This window comes from Hydra vulgaris, chromosome 15 (genome assembly GCF_038396675.1).
Source record: "Hydra vulgaris chromosome 15, alternate assembly HydraT2T_AEP".
Lineage (NCBI taxonomy): Eukaryota > Metazoa > Cnidaria > Hydrozoa > Anthoathecata > Hydridae > Hydra > Hydra vulgaris.
In genome coordinates this window covers 50,019,779-50,037,693 of record NC_088934.1, presented here as the reverse complement: position 1 = coordinate 50,037,693, position 17,915 = coordinate 50,019,779, and the positions used below count along the sequence as shown (strand labels likewise).

At 25.5% G+C, this 17,915-nt stretch overlaps 1 long non-coding RNA gene across 1 annotated transcript; it reads left to right on the top strand.

Moving 5' to 3' along the window:
- The first annotated feature begins 1,216 nt into the window (after positions 1 to 1,216).
- LOC136091329 (uncharacterized) lies at positions 1,217 to 16,769 on the top strand. The gene is made up of 4 exons (XR_010643907.1): positions 1,217 to 1,402; positions 13,506 to 13,555; positions 13,647 to 13,821; positions 15,714 to 16,769. It is a non-coding gene; the product is annotated as an uncharacterized LOC136091329 (long non-coding RNA).
- Positions 16,770 to 17,915: the final 1,146 nt, after the last annotated feature.

Here is a 17,915-nt window from a genome sequence, read left to right as displayed (position 1 = left end):
GGTTCTAATTGTGTTAATAATTGTTCTAATTGAAAATTAATTCATTGTTATTTTGGCAGTGTAACTACACGTTAAACAGAAAGTTAAAAGAGAATAGCCTGAATCAACTATTACAAAACATAAAACTTTGCAAAAACATGGCAATCATTGTTGATAAGTTCGAAACTGTTATTTGGTTAAATGTTGAATTTAAAACAATTTGTGTCATGAGGAGGCCCACGCCAATTGCAGTCTACATCCATTAGGATGCCTTTGGAGTCACATATTACTTGAACATAAGTAGAATGAAATCTTTTGTAAATGAAATACTTTTGATGATTCTAAATACTTTTGTATCAGAATATGATTTCTATTTCTAAAACTAAAAGCTTGAGGCATATAAAATTTTGTTTCAACTTCTGAAATTCTGTTTTGTGTTTCAGTTTTGATTTTTTGAAGATTAGATATTATTGTTCCAAGATGATAAGTAATGGCTTCATGAACCTCTAATACTACTTTAAATACACAGGTATATCAAACATAATAGCAGTCATTTATATGGACCTTGTGTATAACAGAACTTGTACCTTTTAAACAAAATATTTTTTAAACACTTTTTTTATTAGTTATTTAGGTGCTCCAAAATATCCTTAAGGTCTTATCATAACCGCAAAAAAAAATTTGACTAAGAACTTTACGCTTTCTTTTTTATTAATGAAAATAACAAAATGGGACACAATTAGATGGGTAATGTTTTTTAGATATACGAAAATTTAGCATCAGTTTATCTTCATTAACAATTTTCTTAAATAGATTAGGTCAAATATTTTCAGAGTTTTTTTGTTTAACCCACAGACTGCGGTATATTCGGATTAAATGATTTTTTTTAAAAGTATTTTTATTAAGAAATTGCAAAAATTATTTTAAACTATTGCAAATAAAAATGGTTGATCATTATATTTGTTATGATTTAAAGAATAATTGCAAATGTATTTAAAAAAACTAAAAATAAATATAAAACTCATTATAATGCTTACTTTAACTCTTTTATTCGAGGTAAGTCAATTTTTTATGTTAAGTTTACTTATGTTAATGATGATCAAATTGCAGCCAATAAATATGTATTTATGAATATAATGATTAAAGAATAATATTAATACTGTAAATAAATATCCACTCCAGAAAAAATTGAAACTGACTAATCTCTCTATAATGTTTGTAATTATTTTTTAGGTGAGAAAGCTCACTAGAAATATGTATGTAACATTTTCAGTTAATTTTGTTTATGATAAAAGTGTGGTTAAAAAAAAAAGAAGCGCTTCAATCGCTGTCGATTTTAACTAGAATTATTTTTGTGAAGAACCTGTTGTTAAAATTAAAAATCAAGTAGTTTTGATATCTCTTAAAGGATCAATTTCCACAGGTAGAATTTTTTTTTGTGTTGCAATATGTAAGTTTGCTTGACTTTTATTGAAAAAACAATATATGAATATACAAATACTGAGGTTTTTAGTTTAAGCAAAAGTTCTTTAAATTACAGATATAAAAAATACAAAAAATTTATTGTTGTTCATTTTGTTGTGAAAATCATATGAATGAAAATATAGTAAATTAATGGCATTTGAAATTTTAATTAAAAAATTATATTATTTTATATTATCTGTTACTTTATTAAATTATCATAAGTTTGTGTGTCAGACCCGCACAGAGACTATGTGGTGCCCAGGGTCAAATTTTGTTCGGTGCCCCAAATTTTGTTCGGTGCCCCAAACCTTGGATTCCTAGGTATATTGAAACATAAATTTCACTGTTTATCGTCCGTATGTCTACTATCACATAACAATTTAATGTAAGCAATAATTTTTTTTTGCATTAACTATCGCTGCACAAAATCACTTTATATTTTTATTTAGTTATATATGATAAAACAAAAATACAAATAAAATTTAAAATGAATGGAATTAATGAAATTTATAAAATGTTAACTATGAAGGCTAGTCGTATGACACTAACATCTTTATTTTTCTTTCACTTTGCTGGATTTCTTCTCTGCGACACTAGAGATGACATTTTCATATGATAAAGTCTTGGCAAGGTTGTTTTTAATTGAAATCACCATAATAACGTTACTAAAGCGTCCTTTAGTCTGTGTTGATCGCAATTTGGATTTTATGAGAGCAAGCTGAAACGCTCTCTTTCAGCTACTTAAACCAGAATTGTGTTAAAAATGCGAAGCATAAAGCAGATTGAAGGAAATATTGACTGAATACCTTTCTGGTAGATTTCGTTGAGCAACTTGATTGAAAAAAGAGATTCTAATTGTCCTAAAGTATTTGATTGCTTCAGAACATCTAGAGTAGTGATCGACCGAAATGAATTTTGGGATTCATTTTGGTTGCGGCATTTCTCAACCGAAACCGAAACCGAAATTTCGGCAAAACTTTTACAGAAATTCAAACCGAAATTTCGGCACAACCGAAATTTTTTAAAAGTAAGAAATACGTGTTTAAACAATGCTCTTTTGATATTTGTTTTATTAAGAGTTGATTTGTTGTTATAAATGAAATGATGTAAATTAATAATTAAGAATATAATGTAAAATGTTAACTTGTAATTAATTAAAAAAATAAATTTTAAAATGTCAACAAAATTTCATTAAAACAAATTAAATTTTTTATAAAAACGCTACAATGTTTTCATTAAAATTTGTTACAGAAAAAAAAAACGTTTACATTTTATATGAACGACGTTTATAGAATAAATAATAGAATTAGATTATAAGCGTTTATAATTATAAAATATGCATAACTTTATAAATTAAAAAAATAAATATATTAGATAGGTATAATAATATATAATATTTATATATAAAAAATTAATTAAAAATCTATCAACAAAGTTAAATTTGAAAAAAATTAATTATTATTTTAATAATGCTTTTTGAATTACGGTTTTTGGTTTGAAGTTGAACCGAAATTTCGGTTCAACTTCAAACCGAAATTTCGGATTGAAGCGAAACTTAAAAAACTATCGAAACCGAAATTTCGGTTTCGGTTAAAAGCAAATTTTCGGCCGAAACCGAAATTTTCCGATCACTAATCTAGAGACGAATTTCTTCAATTAACTCTTCTTTAACATTATTTAGTTAGAGATTTGCTAGGACTTTGCATTTTTCTTTCTGATTAAGTTTTTCTTTATCACTAGTCAGAGATGAAGAATTTTTTTTTATTTCTATTAGAAAGTCATTACACCAATCTACTTTAGGGTCCTTATCCTTTTTTTTTCACTTTTAGTTTCTTTGTTATTAATGTTTTAAAAAAAATGTTACTCACTCCTACCCATCCTCCCCTATAGCTTTTGATATTTATAAATAAGATATAGTTATAAAAGTAATGGAATTTATAGATAAAATTTAGTTATAGAAGGTCTTATTTTTATATTTTTTATAACTTATAATATGTTTATAAACTTTTATACTATACTACTTATACTGTACTTTATGAAGCTATATATAAAGTTATAAATATATATAAAACGTTTTCATATAGTGGGGATTTAGAGAAAAAATGATTGTGCCCTATACTTGTTTATGTTTTGATAACTAAAAAAAGTTAAATGATCAATCTTTTTGCAGTGGAAATTTTATAGTAACATTTTCTGTCAAATATTTTTTAAATTTTATCTCATTAGCAGAAAATAAAAGTTTTCGTTAAGATTAAGTCAAAGATTACCCATAAAATTGATAAACTCATAAAGAAATATTTTGGATCACTGTTTTCTTTGGTTTATGTAACATCAAAAACCTATCTAGAATATTATCTACCACTTGTTTATCATACACCTGAACAACATTAACTTCTACCTTCGTATCCTGATCGTCGGATTTTGTAACCTGATTTGTAACTGCAAGAAACTAGGGTAAAATAGTCAGCATGTTAAATGTAAATTCAAAAATTAAAATTGGAATTACACAGAACAACTTAACATATAGAGGATTTTCTGAATGGAAATTTCCGAAATTTCCTGTACTATCCTGTTTATTAATGACATTAAAAAATTAGTAACGTTGCAACATAACATATGTAGTGGCTTTCTCCGCTCTGTTCCACCAATTTTCTTTAGCAAATGTAACTCAAGTAAACTAAAATGCATCTAAAATAAAAAAAACAATTATTTAGTTACTAAACCTCTTGATTAATGTAACGATTAATACCTGCTGTTACACAATCATGCTAGCGTTAATAAAATGAATTTAAACTGTTTATAAAACTTACGAAAAAAGTTCTTGCACCACGACTTTCATAACAAGAGACCAGCAACTCATATTTTTTAACTGTTTTAATGTCGCCAATAATTTCTTAATTTTCATCAATATTTTCTAAAACATCGTTGTCCATTAATTTGTTGGTATTTAGGACAGTAGATTGTCGCAAGAAAAGCTTTTTATCTTCCATAAATTAAAATAGGACACCCGACACTCGTTTATTATTTATCAATCAGTCGTTTTGCTTTCAGTTGGAAGTGAATCTTGAAAACTCATTCAAGTCTAATTTAATTATTTAGCTAATGAAAAATAATTTTTAATTAGTATTTTATTTAGTTTTAATTATGCCAATCCACGTGACCTAAGCTGTTATCCGAGTCTTCTTACCAATGGGTTATTTTACTATATTATAATATAATAAACGTTTATTAAACGTCGATTAAACGTTTAGAATAACAACTTATATTTGCCAATATTATAAACGATAATATTGATATACGTTTAATAAACGTTTATGTTAAAAGATTTAAAGTGTAGATTTTAAATCTATAAATGTTGACGTTTAAGGTCAATTAAAGGTTTACAATATTGACTATTGTAGGTTGATATTCTAAACGTTAGATCAACGTTTAGTAAACGTATTTTTTAAAAAGTTTGAAATATCCCAGCCGGCAAACAACGTTGAAATAACGTTAAACTTACGAAAAATAGGATTTTAGAGGAGATTTTGCACCTAATATAGAGGATTTTTTTTGTTTTAATTTAGGTTTAACGTCCATGCTGTTACACTTATGGGGCTTGGACAGAGGTCAATAATGTCATTTTTCATGTTAAATAGCATGCATTTGCTAAAGCAATTTTTAATAATCCCTTGCACTTTCAGGGGAATATATATATATATATATATATATATATATATATATATATATATATATATATATATATATATATATATATATATATATATATATATATATATTAGTAGAAAATCACTTAACGAAATATTTTTTTCATTTTACACTGAGTTTCATCAATAAAGACTCATCAGAAATGATGAGTCTTTCTTGATGAAACAGTGTAAAATGAAAAAAAAATTTTGTTAAGTGATTTTCTACTAATACACAATTGCTCTGTTCTTTTAAGAACATTGAGCACTCTATTTTGTAGAATACATTTAAAAGTTGTTTATATATATATATATATATATATATATATATATATATATATATATATATATATATATATATATATATATATATATATATATATATATATATATATATATATATATATATATACCTATAGATTTGATCAATGAACAACTGGAGGTCAGGTGCATTGACACTTCATCTAAATCTTTGATAACTGAACCTGTAAAATATAATTACTAATTTATGGTATAAATTACAGAAACATTTTTATTTTTAGGTATAGAAATTGTAATTTATAAAATCCAAGCACATAAAACTAATACCTACTTAGCAAATTCTCTTTGTTTATGTTTTCTTTTTTCGTAAATAGACATTCGCATTATAACATTTTTCTTTTGTAGTTGTAAATTTAAACTTTTCACAATCCTGTTTGCTTTCTGTAGAATTGAAATAGTTATATGAATAGTTATTTATTTTGTATCAACAAAATAACTCTTCCTAACAAAATTATTTAAAAAATAATAATAATTGTAATATATAAATGTAATACCTGAAGAGAATTTAGTTTTAATTTGTGGAAACTTAAGCCAATGCTTTTCAGCATTTTAGAGTAGTCAATGCTTTGGTACCTGGAGGCCAACAGACAGTTTTATTACAAAATTAATTAAACAAAATTACACCTTCTTCTCCTTGTAAATCTTTATTCCAAACAGCTCCTTTCCACATATTTGATTTTGAAAATATTATATGAACTAGTAAAAAAACGAAGAAACCATAATGTAAGTGTACTAACAGGCCTAGTTAAACTAGCTAAATCTTGACAATTTATAACCATGATACTTGCTAAACAATAATATTAGTAGACATTATTAGCAAAGATAAGATTTTCTTTATTTTATAAATTTATTATATTTTAAATTCATTTTTATGAATATATTTATTATTCTATTAATCTGCATAGTTCTGAATATATTATGTTTAAATAACTCAAGGCATCAAAGGAAAATAATGAAGGAATCCCAGGTTGCTAAAACATAATTAACTACATAAGAGTAATACGGAATATTGAACAAAAATAGATAATATTCATTATTAATACAAAATATAATATAAAGTTCATTATAAAATATCACACAACAATAACTTAGTTTGATTGATAATATAAAAGCAATAAAAATTAAAAAAAAAAACGTCTCAATAAATAATAAATTATCATTCAAACAATTTTAAAGACCAAATAATAACTTGTAACTTATTTTTTACACATCTTCATTTAAAAAACAATAATATTAATACCAGTTTTCAATACCACATCATCAGTATTTTTGCTTTTATTAAAAATAAAAATATTATATCAGTTAGGCTTTTCTTATTTTACTTAAACATCAACTCAATCCTACGTTTTTTCATAGCTGAAATTTTTGGTAATGTTGAATTAACACTGAAAAAAAAAAATTAGTAGACATCAAGAAAATATTTCTTTATTGAAATATATGTAAACATTTATAACAATCAATCTAATTTCCTTTCTTTTCCGCCACCTTTTCGAAATGGAGAGTATTTTAAGAAGTCAGACAAAATGCTATCAATTAAAGTTTCAGTCGCTTCATCGTATTCAATAGAAGAAGCTGTAAATAAAAATAAAAAAGTTTTATATATCTTATAAAGGTATACCTTTCATAGCACCATATAGTCTGGTAAACTTCTGTTAGTATAACAAGAAAAAAAAAATCAGTTCTGACCTGAATAACAAGTTAACACCAGGAATAGAATCTGATTGTAAAAATTGCCTAACCTCGCTCATAATGAATTATAATCATATTAATGAAAATGAAACTGTAGACATTTAAAATTAATTGCCCTTAAACCATTGAAATTATACTACCAAATAAGAACCCATTGTTCTAATATATAAAGTTATAAGTTTTTATAAGTTTTGACATAAAGCTGTAGACATAAAATTAAAAAAAGTTCTGAAACTAAATGATATAACAATTTAATAAAATACTTATTAAAACTCACTCCTGATGATTGTGTGTTTTTCTTCATCTAATATCTTGTCCGCTTTGACAAATTTAGCTACTGACAATATAAAACTTATTTGGCTTATTAATTCACTATTATAATTAGGCTTTGTCACTGTGTTTGGGATTTCTTATATCAGTAAGAAAATATAACACTCTCTTTTGAAACTCTATAACTTAAAATATTTTCACAAAACAACTTTTGTTGAATATTTTTACAAACCTAATAAAATTAAACAAAAATTCACTAAAAAATAATTAATAACATACTGCCTTCAGACATCGAGAACTTATCAACAATATCTAACTTTGGCACTTTGTTTCCTTTTTTCTCATCCTCACTGAAAGATAAAAAAACTTTGCTTCAGGCTCTAAAATCAGTTACTGTCGAAAGCAAGTGTGGTGGTCAATACTGTTATTTTGGTCTTGAGACTGGTATACAAAAAGCTGTTTCTGCAGATAGCATAAAGCTTCTGCTATCAGTATAGCTAACAGCTCGTTTACTTATTCATGTAAACAGCAGTGCTCTACTTCTATTTCGCCAGTTTATGATTAAAAGAAACATCGTTTTTTTCAATTTCTTCTGAGAAAAACACAGTGTCATTGTCACTTAAAGACAAATAATCATAAAGAAATTCTTCACACTCATAATCGCTTTCCGAATTTTTGTCAACTTCTACTTAACTGATATTCTGTGTAAATTTTAAATTGTCATTATTTTTTTCGACTTTCTCTTCTTCACTACTAGAAGATGATTCTGCCAGAGCTAGAACATTAGAGTGGCATTTTCGCCAGTTTCTTAAATAAGCCATTAATTTCTTTTGTCGTAAGAACAAGTAGAAATTTGAATACTAAATAAAATGTTTTTGAAAATTCAAAATTTCAAACATAAACACCCTCTGTTTAGCAAATTATACTAAAATATTGCTTTATTACTTTTTCGCTTTAACTATTTTTACCTTAAGCACCAATTCAACAGACGGTTTTTTTATTAAGTTTTTTTGTCAACGTTGATTTAACGTTGAAAAAACGTTAAATAGACAACGTTTAAATCTTAACGTTGTTTTAACGTTGAGACATAGTTAAACAACGTTGAAACAACGCTTTAACCAAATATCAACGTTTAAACAACGTAGAGATGCCGGCTGGGATACATTTGAATGCAAGCGTCAATATTTAGTCAATAATAGGTCGCCAAAGGTTTAATCCATTTTCGACCGATTTTTGACTAAATATTGGCCAATTTTGAACCAATCTGTGTATACTTGGAGAGTTATTAGATGCCTTTTTTTTTAACTTTATCGAAGCCGAACTCTTCAAGTGTACGTTTTTTCTTGTATTCTTTTACAACTTTTTCTACAGCGTATTTTCTGCCTTTGTTACCCTGAATCATGCTTTCAAAAACAGGACATGATTTTTTTACTCTAAGATATGTGTTACATATTTTTAAATAAGATAAAAAACTTTTTCATTTGTTTTGAAGTCGAAATGAACTTTTTAAAATAAATAAAGAGAAAAACAATTAAATGCAATTTCACAACATCAAATTAATTGCGATGAATGTATTGAGAAAGAATATTTAAAAAGTTTTGAAATTAGAGTAATTAACTGATTTATGTAACATAACATCTATAATGTTTTTAAACAAGCCTTTTTTTGGATAAGTGTTGTGTAATAATTCGAATTTTATTTACATTTAAATTGGAGCTATTGCAACCAGTCCTTCACGCGAAAAAAATTGAAACTGTGAAATTTTTATTTAACTTAACCTTAATCTCAATTTCATTTTATGCTATAAAATTATAAAAATCTTACTAAACATCTTTCAAAGAAAGAAAAATAATCTATTTTGTCCTAAATTTTTTGCTTAAAATTATGCAAATAATCTTCCTTTTTCTTTGCCGTTTGATGTGGTCGAAGTAAGAAAAAGATATAAACTGTCTAATCACCGAGCCCCGTTTACATATTGTCTGTCTTTATATAAAAGCAAATATATTTACTTTTATATAAACACATACATAATTCTTTTTTAAATACATATAAATTTTACTTAATGCTAAAATTGTCTTCAGAAGAACATGAAACTGTAGTATATTTCTACTGATCTAAAATAAAAGTAATATAAACATACATATATATTAATGCATACACATTTTCTACATTAATGTTTAATAAGAAATATATGTTATTCATTGAATTTTCAGGAGTATTCAAATGAATATTTTATAAAGGACTGTGGGTATTTTGTTTGGCATAAACGGCTCCCTTTACTGTTGTTTAATTTTCCTTAAAGAAAAAAGTTTTTTGAAAAAAAAAATTTTCTGTCTTTTAAATCTGCATCTTTTTCTTACTAAATAATTTATTGAAGTTCCTAATTCTATTTTGAGATTGTATAGTTTTTGTTAAGGTAAATTAAATTTAAAAATGTTTACCTTATCGATGTTTACTGTTACGTTTTTATTTTTCATAAGAGGTACTACTGCAAGCGTACATTTTTGTTTGCTTGAAGCAAATTTATAAAATTACATTGCCTTTATAAATGTGCAGTTTAGATGCAAATAAAGCTTTTGATACTTGCAACTGGGATTTGCTTATTTGATAATTTAATTGGTGAATATTTTAGTATAATTTATTTTACATGTAATTTCGCGAGGTTAGAATTATTTTGTTCTATCTCCACAAATCAAAAAATTTGAGTTAGATAAATTTTTTTTCTTTTTATAGTTAAAATATTTATTTTTTACTACCAAATCAGTAAAAAATAAATTACTTCTTAATATACCTGACATTGCATTTTGTTCCACCTCCTTAATGCAGTTTATAAATTAAAATTATAATGTGCTATCTCTGTTTTATCTGTTTTATATTTGAAAGTCGTTAAAATCAATGGCAGCCGCGGTAGATTTTTTTGTTGAAAAATTACAACAAAACGTTGAAGGTAAAATATGTATATATATATATATATATATATATATATATATATATATATATATATATATATATATATATATATATATACATAATGTTTTTTTTTCATAGATCATAGTTATTACATTTGAACTTTCTTATATATATATTGTTCATGGTTTGGGTATTATTGTTATTTGTTTATTATTATGTATATCTTTTTTTTTTTTTAGAAACTGATCTGACTATTCTTGGATATCCGAATGGTGCACTTGTAATATCATCAGCTAGTCGTCTGCCCCCATATGGAGGCCAAACTAGGAAACGAAAGTCAGCACCTAAAACTTGGATACAGAATGTGAGAAAGCAGTTGAGACAATCTGGTCAAGCTTATAAAAATAGAAAAGGAGAAAATGTTTCATGCAAGTCTGTAACCACAAGAAAAGATTGTTTAAATTCTTGTAAATTTAAATGTAGACAACATATCAGTGATGAAGAACGAGCACATATATTTTCTGATTTTTGGTCTATGGATGATACCCAAAAAAAGCATTTCTGCAGCAAACTACTGAACGACTCCAGAAGAAACGTCCTCGAACCATTAATGAAAATTCGCAAAAAATAAATTCATTTTATTACAACTTTTTTGTTGGTAATTTGCAAACTCGAGTTTGTAAAGAATTTTACCTCACTACTTTAAATATAAGTAGTAGAAGAGTTTATTATCATCATGAAAACAAGAATGATGCTACTGGAAGCCCAGCCTTTTCAAAATGGGGGAAACACACCAAAAAGGTTGTTGATCAAAGATTAAAACAAAGTGTTAAAGATCATATCAATGAATTTCCACGTGTACCATCACACTACTGTCGTAAAAGAACAAAAAAAGAAAATTTTGAAGCTTTTTTAAATCTTAATAAAATGCATGAACTTTACTCTACCTATTGCAAAGAAAAGAATATTGCCCCTGTAAAGAAGCATATGTATAGATTCATATTTGAGCATGACTTTAACATCGAATTTCAAAAGCCAAAAACTGATTTATGTGATACATGTTATGAATACCATAATGTAGTAAATCCAACTGAGAAGCAAACACAAAAATTTTCCAAACATGTAATGTTGAAGAATGAAAATCGAGCAGAACGTGAAAAAGACCGCAAATTTAAGGATAAAAATGTAGCTGTAGTATGCATTGACCTTGAAAATGTAATAAGTTTACCAAAATCAAACATAGGAGCATTTTTTTACAAACGTAAACTCTCAGCTTATAATTTAACTGGGCATTGCTCCCTAAATAAAAAAGGTTATTGTATGCTTTGGCATGAAGGCATTTCTGGTCTTGCAGGAAATGACCTTGCAAGTAGTGTAACATGCTTGCTAGAGAAGATAATTGCTGACCACCCAGATGTTAACAAACTCATACTATGGTTTGATTCCTGCGTGCATCAAAATAGAAATAGTCACATGTCCATTGCTATACGTGAGTTTTTGATATGTTACCCAAAAATCAGGGTAATAGAGCAAAAGTTCTGTGAATCAGGGCTTTCTAGTATACAGGAGGTTGACAATATACATAGTTAAATTGATAGAGCACTAGCTCCTCTTGAAATATTTAGTCCACTTGGTTTAATCAGAGCAATTGCTAATATTCAAAAGAGAAATCCTTTTTCTGTCTACCAAATGAAAAGATTTGGTTTTAAGCATTTTTCAGCTATTGCAGGCTATTTTAGTTATAACCTTGTTTCCTATACCCAAATAAAGCATCTGGTTTACAGGGCAGAGTTTTCAGATCATATATACTACAGAAAGTCATTTACTGATGTTTGTTCAGAAGTACGAATTAAGCGTTTTTGTAACAATCCACGATCTTCATTAGCTGTGGCAAGACCTATTGCAGTTGTATCAATGGCTTCTGTCTTAAACAAGTGTGCTCAAATTTCTAATGATAGAGCTAAGGACCTTCAAAGTATGTTCAAGTATATGCCTGCTGTAGACATAACATTTTATAATAGTATTTTAAAATAACTTATTTTAATGTCAAAATTTTCATGTTTATGTTATGGTGTTAAATGGGCTTCTTATTGAAATTGTTGTTTTTAATGAATTAACCAGATTTGCTTACCTTGCTGAATTTAATCTTTGAAATTCATTTCACTGTGAAATGTATTTTGGATAATATGTTCTTGGAGCTTATTTCAACCAAAGTTTTATTTTTATGTAAAAATCTTGGTACATACTTTAGATAATTAAACTTTATAAATATTGCATTTATAAAGTTTTTTTACTAGTTAAAGTAGGATTTTATTCCAATAAAACAGAGATATGCCAAACAGTTCTTTACCTTGCTACAATGTATACAATATATATACAAAATACTATATTGTATTATATTTTTATATAAAAAATGGAGATAGAAAAAAATAATATTGTATTTTATAAAATAAATCTCCAAATCAGGGTGTGGTAATTCAGATACCTGCACATTATATCTTTTGAAGTATTTACTTTTAAACTGTGGTAGCAAATATGGGAAATTAATATGAATCTAATTTGTTTACGTCTTTTATGTTTAAGTGGTCTACAGGTCCTTTTAAAATTTTGAATTTGATTTTCTCAGTTCAGAAAAACATGGAGTTAGAACAAAATAATTCTAACCTCGCGATTTATTGCCGGGTGTTAAAGAGAAAATATAATAATTGAACAACGACAAAATCCAAAGCTTCAGTTTCACCATAATTACTTGTTTTTTTTTTCTAACAAGTGGGACAAATATTAGGAGGATATAATTAAGACATAAAGATTTAGCTTTGTTCAAATAAATCTTTTAATAATATATCTTTATTTATTATCTTTATTAGCTGTGAATAGGATAACTTGGTTGTTTGTAATTCCAACATGGAATTACAAACAACCAAGTGGAACATCATTGCTTTCTGAAACTCATCAGTTTGTATGTCAGACCATGCAAAGGAGGTAGATTAAATGTTGTTTGTAATTTACACATTAAGTTCCACCAAGTTAAAATATAATTTCTTTTTTCTTTTTTTACAAAGCATTAAAAAAAGAGGCGACTTTTTGAAAAAATTAAAACAGAAGAAACAATCAATATTTTTTACTATTTAAACAGGTGAAATCATATACTTTTTATAAAATTAAAATCAACCTAACATTCTTTAGACAATCTAGCCCTAGTTATCAGCGTGAAATATCGTCAGGAGTTATCAGTTGTAAGTTTTTTCAAAAAAATTAATATGCCGTAGAATCATTGTCATAGTTAATAAAAATAATATTAAAGAAACCTAAAATTTATTTATTTAGTTCTTCCAATTCAAGTAATGGAGGTTATTGGTTATGATTCACATACCACATTAGTTTATGGACTTACGACCAGAAATAATTTTATAGAGATTGACATCAATAAAAGAAATTCTATTGTTGCAACAAAAGAAAGATGTTTGAAAATACCTGTTTGTGAAAAGTTTTTGAGTCTAAAGTGACCTTTTATTTTATAACTCTATTAAATATATTTTTTAAAATTTTAACTTGCAAAAAAACGTTTTGATATTTAACGTTAAAATTTAATTCAATTTACGATTTAAAGAATATAGATTTATTAATTTATAAAATATAGTATATAAAAAATAAAGCATATAAAAATCAAATTATATAAAAAATATAGTATATAAAATATAGTTTGTAAATGATATAAAATATAAAAGTATATAAAGGTGTAAATACTTAAAAAAGATTTGTGTTTCAAAACTAAACTCATCGAGTCTAATAAAAAACTATTATTTTATTTTTGGTTTTAAGTTAGATTTTAAGGGGTCGTTTATAATTTAATTCACGCTTAAAGAGGGAGGGGGGGGGAGGTTAGTTGTTTTGTGACGAGTCATTCAAAACTTGCTACTAAAGTGTTACGATTTTGTAGCAAGAGAGAGGGGGGAGAAGGTCAAAACGATCGAAAATTGCGTGACGTAATTTATGGACGACCCCTAAGTGTAAAAAGCTTGCTTCACATGAGAGTTCTCTCCGGTGAAGCAAACAAAATTAATAAGTAATGTTAAAACATTATTATATTTATTAAATCAATGTTACTTTTTTTTGCAGTAATTGTTTTAGCTACATGGTTGATTGTTACATTTTGTCAGTATATAATTGTAACTTTCCTGTCTGTGCATAATATTCAATTGTTATTTGTTTATTATTATGATATTGGTTTATTATTATATAATTTTCTTACAATTCTTTTAATTTTTAATTTATCATTATTATTATTATTATTATTAGTATTATTATTATTATTATTTGTAATATTAATACTATTTTCATAGTATTTACTTAAGATTAGTTTTTAATTATTTGTGAATGACCTCGATTGTAACGCTTTTTATCGAAATATATTGATTGATTGATATTATGAACTTCATATATCAGTTCCAAGTTTTTTTTAAAATTTGAAATGAAATTTAAAAAGTTTAACTCATATTATAATTACTATTAAATACAAAAATTTGATCCAAAAGTTCTCAAATTTAAAACTTATATAATCAAACTAACTTTCGATAATAAAAATAATACACCAACAAAACTTATTTATAACATTTTTTAAAGTTTAAATTTAAATTAATGAAAATTAAATATAAAACTTAAAAAAAAAGTATAAATATATTTCGCAAAACAAATATTATTTAAGTTGCAGTTATCCAATCTTTATTTCAATTTTCATTTACTTTGTAAACACTATTTTAAAATTATAAAATAATCCATAAATACCATTTTTGTAACCACCATATAATTATAATTTTGAAAACTAGATGATAAATATATTAAATATAAAATTATCACACGAATAGATATCTAAATTTAGTTTAAGTTATACGGTATATAAATATTGCTTATAAAAATATTTAATAAACTTTTTTGACTTAAGTTAAAGTATAAAAATGTTTGAAGTTGGCTCTGTGACTAGAAGTTAGCTATATCAATTACTAAATAACCTTGCATCCACCTCTAAAACCTTCAGTTAAGAAATTCCGTCACAACACTAGTATACCATTTATTTAATTCCATTTACTAGCTGTCCTAAGTTAATATTTCATATAAAAAAGTTTCCATATTATATTAAATTTAAATTACCCTTATCATTTTTTTTTTTAATTTAAGAGCTGTTAAAACAAGTTATTATATGTTAATGTAGTTAAATACGTAACACATTTGATTTATGCTGCAGCTAACTTCAAAGTCTTTTTTTTTAAACAATTTTTCTAATCTTTCAAGAAAAGATTTATATGACTAATTTTATATAATGTTACTGCTGTTATTCTTTTAGATAAAGATTCATATGACTGATCTTATATAGAGTAACTGCTATTAATTTTTTAGGTAAAGATTCATACGAATAATCTTACATAGCTGGAGTATGAAATCGTTTCCGATTCTTAATTTTTTTAAAGATGGTTGCAAGTTGGCTATGATAATTTTACAAAACATTGAAGCATTTGTTCAAGTCATCAATAAATGTAAATTTCCCCACTCCTATTCGACTCGTAATACGCTAAACCAACACATTTCCTCCTCTATGCTTAACACTTTCTTGTAAATAATTCAATTTATAATAATAAGAGATAAGGTTGTATTTTGACTCAGTTAACCACAAAATTTTTTTCCAATATGATATCGGAATTTTTTTGTACTTCTTTACAATTTCCCATCAACGTTTCATTTGTTTAAAAGCTAAATATGGTTTTTTTCAAACTACTCTACCTATATATCCTTGTTCTCTAATTTAATTTTTGATTGTTTGAGGAGTCACTATGATGTTGTGATCTTCTTGAATTGTTAAAGCTGATTTAGCTGCCGAAATAAATATAATTTTCTTCACATTAATGATGATATTTCGATCAATTGCACTGGTGGTCTCGCGTTTTTGTCTTCTTTCAGCCACACTAGCAACAGTTCCAATCAGATTATGCTTCTTAACAATCGAGTAAAGGAAGTTATTCTTTGAAACAAATAATATCAATGTTTTGAAATGGCCGCTTCAAAGTCCGGACATAAATCTAATAGAAAATTTGTTGAATATTTTGGACCGAAAAATTGACGACCGAGCATTTAGGTGGAATAGACAACTTGAAAGAAGCAATAATGAGCGCATTGGATAATATAACAACAGAAGAGGTCCAAAGTTTAGTTAACTCAATGCCAAATCATCTAGCTGAGGCCATCAAGGCTAAAGGAGGCTCCAATCGATATTAATTTCTATTGAATTCGATCAATTTGACATTATTTTTGAACTGTACGATTATTTTTTTTGCAGTCAATTATATTCACCATTAGATCAATTGTGTACAAGTTAAAATAATTTTTACAAAGTAAAACTAGTTTAATAAGCAAATAGTCCTAACTTATGTAGAAATAAAATTTTATAATTATATTTAATTTTTAAAAACTTTTCTTTTTGCCGCTCTTTTAACGTACTAACTTGAAAGAATAAATTTGTACGCTTAGGTGAGCACCATTTATCTAAGGTAATTACAAAAAACTTTGGAACATTTGTATAACAAATTTTCTTTATATTCAGTTGTATTGACAACTAAACATTATTTTTCAAAAAACTTAAAGTATCTTGGTTGCTTAAAAATTAAAAAACAGAAGGGTCTTGTTAAACTTTGTTTAATTAGAAGATATATGATTCTTAATTTTGCTTCATATATTTACAATAGCCAAGATAAAATTACAAAGAAATGTCTGATAAAGTTTGATTAAAAAATAAAAATAAAAAAATTTAACAAAGAAACACAAAACCTATAGTTTATCTAAATGTTTATTTATGAAACATAAACTTTATTTTTGTTTTATTTAAAAAACTTATTTAAAAAAAGAAAGTTAGAAAAAATAAAGCTGGTTTCAAAGATAAAGAAAAGTAAACCTGACATTAAAATAACATTAAAATTTTGCATAATTGCAAAATTTTAATTTTAGATTAATTAAATAAACAGTAAAATTTTTACAGTTATCCCACAACCAAATTTAAATAAATTATTAGTAATATTAAAAAGATTGTTACAGATAAAACCATTTTTATCTTGAAGTTATCGGATACGGTTGCTTGTATTTTGAATGTTGCTGATATATTGGTATAAAAGCTTTAGGCATTATTTTGCTCAAAAAACTAGGTTTCTCTAAAATTCATTTTTTGCATTCTTTGCTTAATAAAATAACAATAAGAGTAGATTAATAATAAAAAAATTATTAATAATTATTATTAATAATAAAAAAATTATTAATAATATTTTTTTAAATATAATACGTTTTAATAAGTATAAAAAGTTTAATCATTACACTAAATAAATAACATGAAGACAAATTAAAATAGTACATATTTTGTAAGTAACATTTACAAAAAGTTTAATGTTTAACATTTAATGAAAGTAAATTGTTTAAGTTGTAAGTGAAAAATTATTTTAAAGAACAAATTAATTTGAATCTCATAAAATTGCGTCATGAAGTCAATAGGTTTGAAAAGCAATAAGTTCACTAATACGCAAAGAAATTCTTAAAACAATACTTAATACATTATCTAAT